This window comes from Camellia sinensis, unplaced genomic scaffold, assembly GCF_055761805.1.
Source record: "Camellia sinensis isolate YWXY unplaced genomic scaffold, ASM5576180v1 Unanchor12, whole genome shotgun sequence".
Classification (NCBI taxonomy): Eukaryota; Viridiplantae; Streptophyta; class Magnoliopsida; order Ericales; family Theaceae; genus Camellia; species Camellia sinensis.
In genome coordinates, this window is record NW_028128998.1 from 3,276,509 (window position 1) to 3,292,986 (window position 16,478).

General features: G+C 33.1%; 1 long non-coding RNA gene and 1 pseudogene across 1 annotated transcript; both read left to right on the top strand.

Moving 5' to 3' along the window:
- Positions 1-1,138: 1,138 nt before the first annotated feature.
- Positions 1,139-5,923, top strand: LOC145814679 (uncharacterized). Its single transcript, XR_014358024.1, has 3 exons — positions 1,139-1,342; positions 3,183-3,251; positions 3,779-5,923. It is a non-coding gene; the product is annotated as an uncharacterized LOC145814679 (long non-coding RNA).
- A 6,771-nt stretch (positions 5,924-12,694) lies between these two features.
- On the top strand, positions 12,695-14,095 carry LOC145814716 (G-type lectin S-receptor-like serine/threonine-protein kinase SD2-5 pseudogene; annotated as a pseudogene).
- The last annotated feature ends 2,383 nt before the right edge of the window (positions 14,096-16,478 follow it).

Below are 16,478 nucleotides of genomic sequence, written 5' to 3' on the forward strand. Positions count from 1 at the left end.
TGCAAGATGGAGTGCTTCGAAGCTAAAAAATTATGGCAAAAATGGCTTTCGAAGCATACACATTGACCAACAACAAAGCCAAAATGATAGTTGTTTACATATCCACTTCAAAGACAATATGGAGTATAAAAACATCATGTCTAATACATAGCAAAGACCAGCTTTTGGTCAAGAATGATGGTTTTCACATTACATGGTAGAAAACAACAAACATGTGAACTCATTGTGTTTTCTACAGAGCTTTTTCTTTCTTGGCCAACTGTAAATTTGTATTGGCCACTATAACGACCACATCACGTATAATGATTAGTACCTGATTAATTAAGAGGATTTGAAATTTAATTGCCGAGTATCATAATTTAATTTGGAATTTATGAGAATTGTGGAATCTGACTCGTATATGATTCTATTAAAGACTTATTTTGGAATTGGAAATTAAGGGTCCAAATGGCTTAAAGAAGTGAAGTTAAGAAGTTGAATCAATTTAATCTTAATTATGGACCCATTTGGGAGTTTAATTAAATATTCTTCTCAGTTTAGTAAAATTGAGATTCAATTAATTAGATCCTAATTGAAGTAAATCAAGTTAATTAAATCATGGACATTGAGAATTGTAATTATTGCGAATTAAATTCATTTATGAAGTACCTAATTTGAATATGTAAATTATTGACGAAATTTTGAATCTGATCAGAAATTGAAGGCTTAAATGATTTAAGGAACTAGAATTGAAGAGGAAAATAAGTTTAATTTAACATTTGGAGCCTTTTAGAAGTCAGGCTAAAAATCTGATTCGGATTGATAAAATTAAATAAAATTAATTGGGCCTTAATGGAAGTCAAATTAAACTAATTAAATTATGTGAGATTTGTAATTAGTTATGATTAATTAATTATGTGCTAACCAAGATTTATTAAGACTAAGTGTTGCTTAATTAAAATTAATACTAAGCATAAATTGCCTTATGGAATAATGTAGAATTGTGGGTGTGGGTGCACTCAGAAATTTAGGTGGGTGTACTGAGAAATCTGATTGTGATGTGTGTGTATGCACGTGTAAGGTGAAGACAGCAAATAATATTTATATAAATATATTAATATATGAGTTCAAGAAATTGTATAGTTTCATTAGGCTCAAAACAACATTTGAAGGAGAAAAAGGCGAAGGAAGAACAGCCGAGAGAGAGAGAGAGTGGGTTTGTGTGTGTGTAGACTGCTGGGAACAAAAGAAGGAAAGAAAATCTAAAGGAAGAAAGGCCGAGGAAAAAGATAGGATAGTGAAAGGAAGAAAAGAGAGACTCAAAGCTTAACAAGAGATTCAATGAATCAAGACTCCAAGTAAGGTATTGAAACTTAAATCTTGTAGATAAATCATCTAGCAACAAAAAAAAAAAGGAGAAGATTTGGGTTCAATTTCATATCAAATTGGGATCAATAACAAGAAGATGAAGAAAAATTAACTCAAGTATGAGATTAGGGAAGTTAATTTGGAATTGGGTTCAAAACATGAAATGGGTTACATGCATGTGGATGATTGTGGAAAATAAATTAGAAATAATTATTTTAAGTTTAATTTGTGTTATTCCTCATGAATTTGGGCTTCATCTTTACATGCATCAATCAATCGTTGAGAAAGTTGGATAATTAATTTCATGTTTGGGTACAAGGAGAGCAAGTTTTGGGAAATTAGGAATTCATGAACATTTTGAACTTAATATTGAATTAAAGGAATTTTGGATGTAATTGGTTTGAATCTTGACCCTAATTTCACACATGCAAATATTTTTCTAAGAGTTTTATAACTTTAATTTCATGTTTTAGATAATCCTCCATGCATCATGAGTTAAGAAAGTTATGGAATTAGTCTCGTGGATTTTGTAAGAAATAAGGTTTTAAGTAAGAAATTAAGTAGACTCATGGTTGTGGAAATTAATTTGGAAAATTAATTGTTTTGACTTGATTTTGTAGTATTTTCTTGTAATACATGAGTTTTAAAGAAATTGAGCCATTTAAGTTCATATTTTGAAGAGAAAAGGGAAATGTTTTATAAACATCAAGATTATGAAAATTTAGAATTAATCCTAATCTTAGATAAAGTTTTTATTTTATAATTAGATTTTAATCCATGCATGTAATTTGAGATTTTATTTAAATTAAACATATTTTGGGACATCTATGATTATGAATTAGGTTGAGATTACAAATTAAGTTGAGTTTAAGATTAGGGAAATTAGTTGGAAAATTTATAAGAAGTTTCATGACTCCAATTTCATGGTTTCAAGGAAAATAGAAAGAACTTGAGGCCAATTTTATGTAATTAAAGAGATAATGAGGAATTGAAGCTATGATCAAATGTATGAAAATTAATTACGAAATTAATTACTTTGGTTTGAATTTGTTTGTCCTAACATGAAATTGAGTTCCAGTTGTACGTACATTATGAACTTTTCAAGAGTTTTGATAGTTTAATTCGTGTTTTAAAATTTGTGGGCTTGAAATTGGGTTTGATATGGAGAAGATGAGTTAAAACTAAATTTGGACAATTGGAGCATGATTTTGAATGAATGATTTCTAATTGAAAGTGTTTACTAAATTATACAATGGTTCTCCATTTTTGTGTACCAAAAGTACATGTTTTGAGGCTTTGAATACCAAATTTGAACTTCAATTGCAATTCTGAAATTTCAAGAATTTACGTTGTCCGCTCGAGCGAGGAAAGTCTCGCTCGAGCGTGAAAATCGAGCTCCCAGAAGTTTTTCAAATTTTACAGTCCGCTCGAGCGCGACCAAAGTGGCGCTCGAGCGAAGACCCCATTTTCAGCATATTTTGAAAAATTGCATTTAGTTCACATTTTTATTCTCATCTCTTTCCAAAGTATTCTAGACATGATTCATGACTCAATAAAGACTAATAAGCTATCAATCAACATAGATTAGTTAGTTGAAGAATGAATCATTGATCTAGTGGTAATTGTTTAAGAAGCCAAGTAAAAGATCAATTTATTTGGAAAAGAAGGGCTTAGTAATGAAAGAATATGTGAAACAAGAACCCGGTTTATTTGAATGAGAAAGAATAAGCATAGTAGAACTTTGGACTGGTTAGGCGGAAAAAGACTAGGAAAGTCAAGTTTGATCAAGCGAGTAATATTGTATTTCAATGTGTATATGTTATGTGTTTGTGTAGGTCACGCGCCATTGTCTGCCTGATTTATCTGATATGTCCGATCCGTCTGATTTGCTTCTACGACTATCTGTGAGTAATAACATTGTAAAGTTATGTTCAATTACAAGTATTTTCTGAATGATATAAGATGATTTGTTTTCTGAGATAATATTCTCTATATGATTGAATGGGTGCCCAATATTTCTGAAATGTATTCGTGACATTCTTAGCTTCAAATGATAACTGTTATCTGTTCTGTTACGTCCCAATTATGGGTCAACTGTATGTCTCATGAGCCAACTGTTATGGATCCTTACGTCCCATATATGGGTCAACTGTACGTCTCATGAGCCAACTGTATACTGTCTCCGTGCACGTGAGTCAACTGTATGCCTTTATGGCCGTCCTTTTATGGGTCAACTGTTTCTGCTAGTGCTAATGAATGTATCACGTATACTTAAGCATACCCCATGATTTCTGTATATGATCTGGACAAATTATGAATTTGATACGAAACTGAATTATGATTTTTGAATTTGTATGGACTCATTCATTAAAACTCTTTACTCTGTTATTATTCACTGGGCTTTAGCTCACTGTATTATTTATTTATGTAGGTGATCAGGCGCGTGACCAGGCTTAGAGGCATCTGCCTAGAATCTGTTTTTGTTAGCCAACATATGTGCCTCCCGTGGAGGTTCCGGATATGTCCAGTGATTATCGCTATTTGATTTAAAGTTTAAGTTTTTTTTTCGTGTTTGGTTGAACAAGTCTTGTGTATTTTGTAAATAGGGCTAAACCCCTTTTTGTCTAAATCTATCTATATATATATATGATGTCTTAAAGATAATGTGTATATATGTATATAAAAAGTTTAAAATTTTTCTGTCTCATATAAGTCTGCACAGCTCAATGGACGTTGTATATTTGTTATTTGCTTCTGCTAGCCCCTAATATTATGTTAATTTGCCTCAGAGGCCTTCGGTAATCCCAGGATTACTGGCCGGTTACGATGCTAAACCTATAGGGGCGGGTTTGGGTCGTGGCAGAGTGGTATCAGAGCACGAGTTAATATCTCACACACGTGTCCATTGAGCATTGGAATGTCTAGAACAAATTTAAGTTTCATGCATATAGTAAGTATGTAAGAAGTTGTGCATTCAAGAAAATGTATATGCGTTTGTGTAATATGTTTAAGTATTGAAACTATGTATTATGAGTTATTATGGAATTGTGATGATTATAAGGAAACTGGAAGGTGTTTAATTAGTTTAGCAATAAGGCTAAAAGCTAAGAATCATTGAGATATTGAGAAATTACAAACGTTATGAAGAAATCATAAATTTTTTAGTAGAACATTGGGGAGTACAAGTATGTTGATTTGTGGAAACATAGTGTTATGCAGAATTAGGATCTTTAATGAAAGTCATGAAAGCTACATGGGTTATATGTTAAATTGGACTATGAGAATATTTGGAAATTGAGGAATTTGATGATCAATGAAATATGTGGAACTACGGTAATTGAGGACGAGAAAAGTCATTTGATATGTAAGACAATACATTTTGGTGGGAACCTATTATGTGGAGTGTTAAACCGTAGAGTCTTATTCCTTTGTAGAATAACCTTGAAAGTCTGATTGGAATCACGTTCGGCCAGCGTTGCTTCGAATCAGAAATTCTGGACAAATTCCATGGGAATGAATAGGTTATGCTACCAATGTCCTTATATGCCTATATGTGTATGTCTACATGTATATGATATGTGTTTTGTGTTATACACTAAGTCGGTTAGATTAACCCAAGTGTTATCAACCATCTTCTTATGTTTAACCTTATTTTCTGTCACAAGACGGTGAAAAGCGTGAAGGAAGTGGAGGTTGAATCCTTATCAAAGCATCTAGACAAAGTAGAAGAAGTGTTAGAGAATATGATGAGAGCTATGCAAACGTGTTATGATAAAATACACGATCAAAAGAAAAAGCTAAGTGTGAAGTCAATGAAAAGACCAAAAATATATATATATATATATATATATTTGAGAGTGTTGTGATAGGAGAGACGAGCAATCCTAACCAAGGACGTAAAAGAAGTAAGCTTGCCCCAACATGTTCAATATGTCTCGAACGTCATAAGCAATTATGTTATCGACTCACGGGGGCATGTTTCAGATGTGGAGAAATAGGGCATCAAGTGAAAGACTGTCCCAAATCTAAGAGAAAGCTCAAATAATTTAATTGGTTAAGGACAATACTTAAGTACAAGTAGGACTACTTGAAGTTAACAGTTTATGTGTGAGTGGTATATTTAATAAGGCTATGTTATTATGTTTCGATAAAGCTTGCTTTGCCTTGTTTTGGAAAAGTATTTGATCAAGCATGAATGATTATCCATTAGTTTCTGTATCAAGTATTAGCTTTGTTTTGATGACATTCTTGAAAGGTCCTTTCGTGCTAGGGGACGTTAAGCTTGTGTAGCACCTTTGTTGAGATATCTCTCTGCCATCGACGATCATGTACGGATGGTACCGTCGACGGTCTTGTACGGGTGGGTTACGATTTGCCACCGACGGTTTTCCGGGTGGATTGTCTAACCGATTTCGGATTGGCCACCGACGTTCAGGAATGGGAGTGCTTCAATTTCGGGGCGGTTATTCCTTTGTTTTGTCAGGAATGTCATCTTTGTATTAGGTAGATGTTAGTAGACATCCCAAGAAGCTTTGAAAGATTTTGATTGATGAACTTGATTCATCCCATGTTTCGTTACAAGCTATGTTATGTATTGTTTGATAAAGATGGAACCCATTTGTTGGACTATTTAGAACTCAACCTGAAATTGAAAAAAAAAAATTTGATTAAAACATTGCTAAGACTTGAGCTAAATGAAAGACTAAACGATTTGAGCCAATGAAAATTGTTCTACTTGATAACCGAATAAGTGACACTTAATTTACTAAAATCATATTGTTTGGGACCTTTAAAAAACATTGAAAGTGACCGATTATGATATGGTGAATTACGAATCTGGAAGAATTATTTCCCCCTCAAAAAAAAAAAAAAAAAAAAGGAAAAGAAAGAGACGTAATGGGAAATAAGAGAATAAATTTCGTTAGAATGACAAACATATATTTCTTAAAGAACATTTGGGAACGTAAGAATTTCAGTCTGCTAATTGTAATGGTTTGAGGAAGTTTAAAATTTAGCTCTAAGTTACCATGTGTCGATTTACCAAAGTTAATGAATATATCCATATAGGTCTACGAATTGGAATAAGCATAAAGACAATGTAATTTGAATTACTTGTGTAAGTGTGATCTTAGATAAATAAGAAAGTTAACGAGACCACGTAAAATGTAGATCTACTATGAAATTGAATCACCACTTTGAAATGATAGTATGTGAAGGATTGTCAAGAACAGTAATTTTAATTTCATAGAAGTATGTAAAGTTCTGCTCTGATCTGTATGACTGTTTGCTACTATATGAGAGCAAGCCAACATCTGTTACTCAATAGGCTCAATGAATTTCTGTGAAATATGCTTCTGTTTGAAATCCAATGTGCTCCTCTATTTTGAATTACCATCATAATTGGTATCCAAGATGTTTGTTTGAAACTGAGACCATTAATATGTGAATACAATTCTATATAGTTCAGAAATTTTTGTTAGAAATCAGCAAGTGAAACCTTATTTGAAGGATTTAACAAGTCAATAGTGAAACATTTTAATCTGTTTGAAAAATAAGGAGAATCATGAACATTCCTTAAAAAAATCTCCTACTATTGGAAATATATGAATTACAGATTGAAGAATTAAATTATATAAGGTATGTGATTGAAATTAATAGAGACGATAAGGAATCGCCAATTTGGGGTTATTAACCATTAAGTGATTGGGAATAAGTTCAATTTATGTAGACAAAGTCCAATGAAAAAGGAAGTTACGTAGGAAAGGAATGAAATGAGACCAAGTTATATGACTGATTTTTTCTATAAGTATCTTAAGAGGATTTGAAATTTAATTGTCGAGTATCATAATTTAATTTGGGATTTATGAGAATTGTGGGATCTGACTCGTATATGATTCTATTAAAGACTTATTTTGGAATTAGAAATTAAGGGTCCAAATGGCTTAAGGAAGTGGAGTTAAGAAGTTGAATCAATTTAATTAATTATGGACCCATTTGGGAGTTTAATTAAATATTCGTTTCAGTTTAGTAAAATTGAGATTCGATTAATTAGATCCTAATTGAAGTTAATCAAGTTAATTAAATCATGAAGATTGAGAATTGTAATTATTGCGAATTAAATTCATTTATGAAGTACCTAATTTGAATATGTAAATTATTGACGAAATTTTGAATCTGATCAGAAATTGAAGGCTTAAATGATTTAAGGAACCAGAATTGAAGACGAAAATAAGTTTAATTTAACATTTGGAGCCTTTTAGAAGTCTGGCTAAAAATCTGATTCGGATTGATAAAATTAAATAAAATTAATTGGGCCTTAATGGAAGTCAAATTAAACTAATTAAATTATGTGGGATTTGTAATTAGTTATGATTAATTAATTATGTGCTAACCAAGATTTGTTAAGACTAAGTGTTGCTTAATTAAAATTAATCCTAAGCATAAATTGCCTTATGGAATAAACTAGAATTGTGGGTGTGGGTGCACTTAGAAATTTAGGTGGGTGTACTGAGAAATCTGATTGTGATGTGTGTGTATGCACGTGTAAGGTGAAGACAGCAAATAATATTTATATAAATATATTAATATATGAGTTCAAGAAATTGTATAGTTTCATTAGGCTCAAAACAACATTTGAAGGAGAAAAAGGCAAAGGAAGAACAGCCGAGAGAGAGAGAGAGAGAGAGAGAGAGAGAGTGGGTTTGTGTGTGTGTAGACTGCTGGGAACAAAAGAAGGAAAGAAAATCTAAAGGAAGAAAGGCCAAGGAAAAAGCTAGGATAGTGAAAGGAAGAAAAGAGAGACTCAAAGCTTAACAAGAGATTCAATGAATCAAGACTCCAAGTAAGGTATTGAAACTTAAATCTTGTAGATAAATCATCTAGCAACAAAAAAAAAAAAGGAGAAGATTTGGGTTCAATTTCATATCAAATTGGGATCAATAACAAGAAGATGAAGAAAAATTAACTCAAGTATGAGATTATGGAAGTTAATTTGGAATTGGGTTCAAAACATGAAATGGGTTACATGCATGTGGATGATTGTGGAAAATAAATTAGAAATAATTATTTTAAGTTTAATTTGTGTTATTCCTCATGAATTTGGGCTTCATCTTTACATGCATCAATCAATCTTTGAGAAAGTTGGATAATTAATTTCATGTTTGGGTACAAGGAGAGCAAGTTTTGGGAAATTAGGAATTCATGAACATTTTGAACTTAATATTGAATTAAAGGAATTTTGGATGTAATTGGTTTGAATCTTGACCCTAATTTCACACATGCAAATATTTTTCTAAGAGTTTTATAACTTTAATTTCATGTTTTAGATAATCCTCCATGCATCATGAGTTAAGAAAGTTATGGAATTAGTCTCGTGGATTTTGTAAGAAATAAGGTTTTAAGTAAGAAATTAAGTAGACTCATGGTTGTGAAAATTAATTTGGAAAATTAATTGTTTTGACTTGATTTTGTAGTATTTTCTTGTAATGCATGAGTTTTAAAGAAATTGAGCCATTTAAGTTCATATTTTGAAGAGAAAAGGGAAATGTTGCATAAACATCAAGTTTATGGAAATTTAGAATTAATCCTAATCTTAGATAAAGTTTTGATTTTATAATTAGATTTTAATCCATGCATATAATTTGAGATTTTATTTAAATTAAACATATTTTGGGACATCTATGATCATGAATTAGGTTGAGGTTACAAATTAAGTTGAGTTTAAGATTATGGAAATTAGTTGGAAAATTTATAAGAAGTTTCATGACTCCAATTTCATGGTTTCAAGGAAAATAGAAAGAACTTGAGGCCAATTTTATGTAATTAAAGAGATAATGAGGAATTGAAGCTATGATCAAATGTATGAAAATTAATTACGAAATTAATTACTTTGGGTTGAATTTATTTGTCCTAACATGAAATTGAGTTCCAATGGTACGTACATTATGAACTTTTCAAGAGTTTTGAAAGTTTAATTCGTGTTTTAAAATTTGTGGGCTTGAAATTGGGTTTGATATGGAGAAGATGAGTTAAAACTAAATTTGGACAATTGGAGCATGATTTTCAATGAATGATTTCTAATTGAAAGTGTTTACTAAATTATACAATGATTCTCCATTTTTGTGTACCCAAAGTACATGTTTTAAGAATTTACGCTGTCCGCTCGAGCGAGGAAAGTCTCGCTCGAGTGTGAAAATCGAGCTTCCAGAAGTTTTTCAAATTTTACAGTCCGCTCGAGCGACTAAAGTGGCACTCGAGCGAAGACCCCATTTTCAGCATATTTTGGAAAATTGCATTTAGTTCACATTTTTATTCTCATCTCTTTCCAAAGTATTCTAGACATGATTCATGACTCAATAAAGACTAATAAGCTACCAATCAATATAGATTAGTTAGTTGAAGAATGAATCATTGATCTAGTGGTAATTGTTTAAGAAGCCAAGTAAAAGATCAATCTATTTGGAAAAGAAGGGCTTAGTAATGAAAGAATATCTGAAACAAGATCCTGGTTTATTTGAATGAGAAAGAATAAGCATAGTAGAATTTCGGACTGTTTAGGCGGAAAAAGACTAGGAAAATCAAGTTTGATCAAGGGAGTAATATTGTATTTCAATGTGTGTATGTTATGTGTTTGTGTAGGTCACGCGCCATTGTCTGCCTGATTTATCTGATATGTCCGATCCGTCTGATTTGCTTCTGTGACTATCTGTGAGTAATAACGTTGTAAAATTATGTTCAATTACAAGTATTTTCTGAATGATATAAGGTGATCTGTTTTCTGAGATAATACTCTCTGTATGAATGAATGGGTGCCCAATGTTTATGAAATGTATTCGTGACATTCTTAGCTTCAAATGGTTACTGTTATCTGTTCTATTACGTCCCAATTATGGGTCAACTGTATGTCTCATGAGCCAACTGTTATGGATCCTTACGTCCTATTTATGGGTCAACTGTACGTCTCATAAGCCAACTGTATACCATCACCGTGCACGTGAGTCAACTGTATGCCTTTATGGCCGTCCTTTTATGGGTCAACTGTTTCTGCTAGTGCTAATGAATGTATCACGTATACTTAAGCATATCCCATGATTTCTGTATATGATTTGGACAAATTATGAATTTGATACGAAACTGAATTATGATTTCTGAATCTGTACGGACTCATTCATTAAAACCCTTTACTCTGTTATTATTCACTGGGCTTTAGCTCACTATATTATTTATGTATGTAGGTGATTAGGCGCGTGACCAAGCTTAGAGGCATCTGCCTAGAATCTATTTTTGTCAGCCAACCTATGTGCCTCCCGTGGAGGTTCCGAATATGTCAAGTGATTATCGCTATTTGATTTAAAGTTTAAGTTTTGTTTTCGTGTTTGGTTGAACAAGTCTTGTGTATTTTGTAAATAGAGCTAAACCTCTTTTTGTCTAAATTTGTATATATATGATGACTTAAAGATAATGTGTATATATGTATATAAAAAGTTTAAAATTTTCTGTCTCATATAAGTCTGCACAGCTCAATGGACGTTGTATATTTGTTATTTGCTTCCGCTAGCCCCTAATATTATGTTAATTTGCCTCAGAGGCCTTCGGTAATCCCAGGATTACTGGTCGGTTACGATGCTAAACCTATAGGGGCGGGTTTGGGTCGTGACAACCACTATTTCACAAATAACCATGAAAATAGTCAGGACCAGTATTATTGGTCATTTCTATGCTTCCCATTGTGAAAATGTAGGGAAAAACTCAACAAATATATTTTCTAGACTTCTATATTTTGTTAATCATTTCATCAAAATTAAATTTTGATGTGAATCACAAATCCAAAATGGATTTTGAACAACGAAGATAATGGTATATAGTGGTTTTGGAAATTCAATTTTTTTTAGATTTTTCACATCATCAAAAATTTTAAATCCACTAACCGTGGGTTGCACATCATTTTTAACCAAACTGGGTCTAAAAACATGCTCCCTAACAAGCTTTTCATGACTTGGCTCTCTACAAATGGATGTATGAACCCCCCGAGTGATATATGGAACATCATTCTTAGCCATGTTTGACTCAAGAACATGCTCTTTCGTTCTGTTAATTTCATAATTTGCCTCTTTAAAAACGGCCTCTTGAACTTCCCGAGCCATTGATGAAGTTATTTCTTCACCAATTTCAGTCATAAAAGACTTGAAAACATTTTGTAAAATGCCACAAAATTCAATGCTTAAAGACTTGACAAGAAGGGTTGATAACTCATGTCTCCATTGGCAAATTTCTATATCAAGTTAATGAATTACTCCAATTAAATGGTGTATTTTTACTTCTACCAAATAATATGGTAATGAAGAAACAACTTGGAAATTTTCTTCATCAAGAAAATGGATCTCTTCTTGAAGATCTAAAATTTTTCTTTCACGCCAATATATTTCAAATTGACAAATTTGAATGGCAAAATGCAATTCGTTTGTCATTTCTTCTTCTATGCCTTCTTCAAGGCTCTCATTTTCTCCTTGTCTCTTACGTCTAGCCATTATAATGGTAGTCCCACTAGGCATGTCAAAAATAAATGTTGGCTTTTTTGGCTTTCGAATGTTAAAAATGTAATTTGAGCGTGCCAGCAAGGATCAATAAGTCCTTACAGAAATATTAAGTGCCAACCAATTAACAGAAGATTGCTTCGAAGTTTTTTTAGCCTCACTAAAGAGGACTTTTACTGGTGGCTTATTTTAGGAGAAAATTCAGAAGAACTAATCACCAAGAGTACAAGAAAGAGGGAGAAACTGTGTCAAAAATCAAATTTCATTAAGTAAACAAGAGTTTACAATTATACCTTCGCACTTTCACAATTTCGAAGGGGTTTATAGCGACAGACTAACTTGAAACTAGCCCTAAGAATTTGACGTGCAATACAAGAAAGTAAAGGACTCGAAATGTAAAAGACTGGAAAATGTAAAGTAAATAAACTGGTTTCTGGATCTGGGTCTGGGTCCCCATGTAGCCATCAATGGCTATTTATAGGAAAAAAAACTTCCAGCAATAACTACCCAATAACCACCTAAAACTATCCACTCTTCCACCTTCATTTCCACAACACCACATATCTCTCCATGTCTTCCACTAAGTCACTTTGTCCATCATATTCTTCACATGTGCTTTAACTTCTTTCACCTTGTCTTCCACGTTTCACCATGCAAGACCACTGACTTTGTAACTTCTCTTAACTTTTGATTGATCAAGAAAGTGACACGTGTCCTACAATAATAATAATAATAGTAATAATAATAATAATAATACTATTTATGGTGTCAATAGTATCCCATGTTGTGTGGTAATTACGGTATCTATTCTTCAAATGGACAGTGCAGTTGTCTTGAGGAAGCCATTGACAGCAGCACTTTCAGGCAAATAAATTATAAGCAACCCAACCTTGGATGTTCCGCTGTTACACCCATTTCTTGCGACCATGCTCAATATCACACCCTTTTGGAGCTTAAGAATACTAGTTACTTGACAAATACTTGGATGAAAAATTAGCATTAGAGGATTGCAAGATGAGTTACTTGAAATCTCTTCATGCAAACTAGCTTTCTTTGTACATATTTTGGAAAATGATTCAAAGCAAGGTTGCTTATTATTCTCTGAAGTCTTTTCTCTTATAAGTAACGAGGGAACAATGCATGAGACTGCTGCTATATTTCTTAAAGTGTAGAAATCTTTAACTACATAGAATCCTATTCCTTCAGCAATAAATTCTCTTCAAAGGAGGTCAAGGCAAGTCAAGATCATACTGGGTTCCAGTCTCAGAACTTTTTTTGGTTGTATTTTTTGTGGTTTCCTCTTTTATTTTCTTTTTCAAAAAGAAACAAGAGTCTGAGGATTTTGATGAGTTCTATGTCGATCAAGTACCAGGAATGCCTACCAGATTTTCTTACGAAGAATTGAGAGCCATAACAAGCAATTTCAACGATAAGCTTGTGGAAGGAGGATTTGTGTCAGTGTTTCAAGGGACATTAAGCAATGGTACCAAAGTAACGGTGGAGCATCTCAATGGTTTTGGCCAGGTTAGCTGAAGTTGAAACAATAGGCAACATTCACCACGTCAATTTGGTGAGATTAATTGGATTTTGTGTTGAAAAATCATATCGACTTCTAGTTTATGAGTACATGTCTAATGGACCCTTGGATACATGGATCTTCCAAAGGCACCAAGAGCTCACTCTTGGATGGAAATCCAAAAGGAAGATCATCATGGATATAGCCAAGAGACTAACCTATCTCCATGAGGAATGTAGGCAAAAGATATTTCACGTGGAAATCCAACCCCAAAACATCCTCTTAGATGATGACTTCAATGTGGAGATTTCTAATTTTGGATTGTCAAAACTAATTGAGAAGGACCAAAGCCAAGTTGTAACAATGATGAGGGGAACACCAGGCTATTTGGCTCCAGAATGGTTGACCTCAATTATCCTCAATTATCACCGAGAAAGTAGATTTTTATAGCTTTGGTGTCGTGGTCTTGGAAATGTTGTGTGGGCGCAAAAATTTGGATAGGTCTCAGCCTGATGAAGATATGCATCTATTAGATCTTTTTAAGAGGAAAGCAGAAGAGGAACAACGTCTAAATATTGTTGAAAAATACAATAATGACATGCAAACACATAGAATAAAAGTTGTTGAGATGATGAGGGTTGCTGTGTGGTGTCTACAAAGTGATTTTTCCAAGAGGCCTTCCATGTCGGTGGTGGTTTAGGTCTTGGAGGGTTTTGTGGATGTTCAAAACAATTTGGATTATAACTTCACAACTCTTGTAGCGCCAAGACCAATTGCAGTCATTGGTCACCAAGGGGATGCCATTGGTGTTGCTACTCTATTATTTGCATCAGCTTTATCAGGACCAAGGTAAATAAAGTAGACTCCAACGAGCAAATTACAACTAATTGTTTTAATGTTTTTGTATTCCATTTTTATGTAGTGAACTATAATCAAAGATTTTTATTTGTGTAAATCACAATCCATGATACCGGGATTAATGGTGTTTTAGGTAGAGTTGATAAAATTTCAACTCTCTCAATAATATTTGCCCTTTCTATTTCTTCAAGTTCTTCTATCATCATTTCCATAGTACATACAAAACCACATGAATATAGTGAGCAAGATTAGATTTCCCATAGTTTTAATTCAAACATTTTCAAGTTCTATAGTGCAGGTGAAGTAGGTAGATATTTTGTGAGAGTATGAGAGTTTCTCACGATTCAAGTAAAACAAGAGAACATCAAATTAGTGGGTTATGGTTCAAACTTTATTCTCCAAATGATGTGACATAGAATAGTAAATTAAGTTTTAAGAAGGAACAAAGCCAGCTTACATTTTGGACAAATTTGGAGCCATTTTATGACTAATTAATTTGGTTAAGGGGTTATGCTCTTGAATTGCTGGAAAAGAAAGCATTTTGTACATTAGTTAGTCTGCAGAATGTGCAATTTTTTTTCTCACTCTAGACTTGACTGGGAAAACAAAAAGAGTGTGACATTATGAACAAAAAATTTTACTGCCATGTTTTTCTTCCTCTGCTTTCTCGAAATCTACTGATCTGTAACAAGAAATGGATAAACTGAAATCTGATTTGCAATATTTTTCTTGTATCATTTTTTTACATGGATTCTGCGCATTAGATCAATGCCTAAACTGTTGTGCGTTGAATTGCTAAATTGTGCACTACACGGATCAAGCCTATTTGAATGAAGGCAAAAAATATAATTGGGGCCCTTTGTAATATTGTTTTTTTTTAATTTTTATTTAAAATTCTTAAAAATTTCCCTAACCCTTACAATCAAAATAATTTTGATAAAAATGCCTTTTATTTATTTATTTATTTGACTTGACCAGAGAATGGAAGAGGTGTAATGTAAATGTCCTCTAGTAAGTGAGGTTGTTTTCTCTCTTTATGATTTGACTGATAGTCTAAGATAACTCATGAAGTGTTATTCTTGTTTGATAATTTAAGATTTAATCCTTTTAATTTATTTACTGAGAGATTTTTTGCTCTTTTTTTTTTTTTTTTTTTTTTTTTGAGAATTATTTTGAGTATAAGTTCTTTTATGTATATATTGTGTAGTAGTGAATATATAGTAAGTAGGGCCCTCCTAAATAGAGCGCCTAGCCTAAGGCCACCACTAGTTTGCAGTAGATATGGTACAATAGCATGGCAAGTTTGGACTGCAGTTACTCAAAAGTGGCTAATAGCAATACAAATAAGCTATTTTAAACAGATAAATAAATGATAAGCATCATACTTGAAAAATCTAGAAATCCCCTAGATGTTGATTTGTGATTATGTATCAATTTTAAGCAGTATATAACAATCCCAATCAAACAATCAGGACAAATCGACACAACGATTTTACGTGGAAAAACCACAATTGGACACCTCCAATTGTGATAAAAAAATCACAGGCAACAGCCACAAAACAATCCACTAAGAAGATATAAAGGAATTACACAGGTATACTCTCAATTACCTAGCGAATCCACGCCCGAATTGAACCAACCTCTATGTGCCTCTTCCAACCCCGTCTTTACCTCGAAATTGTCTTGACGATGAGCCACTCCGGAATCCACCAAAGCTTCAGGCTCGAATTCTTCAGAATCCACCGAAGAACAACTCTCTCTTTTGTGTAGAACAAACAAACAATCCTTTGATGTATACTCTTTAAACCATGAGTTGAATACTCAATCAAAACATCAAAGAAAACCAGCAAAATATCCCCAGAAATAAACCCTAGAACCCAAGAAGAAGATCTGGAGAAGTTACCCTAAAATCTGACAGAAACCCATACTTCTAGAAATCTGGGACTGCGAAGCTCGCTCGAGCGAAGACTCTCTCGCTCGAGCGAGGAACCAAAAACGCGTGTTTTCTATAAGTACCTTCGCTCGAGCCACGCAACCTTCGCTCGAGCGTACATTCATCTCTTTCAGGTTTTTACACAGACGCAGCCTTCGCTCGAGTGAGAAAGGGCGGACAGGCAACTTTGAATGCAATTTTGCAAAGTGGCAATCTTGAAAGTTTCTCTGCAAGGCACAATTCGGGTTGGATTCGCATCTAAACACACATAGCCTCACTAAAATAAAAAGTG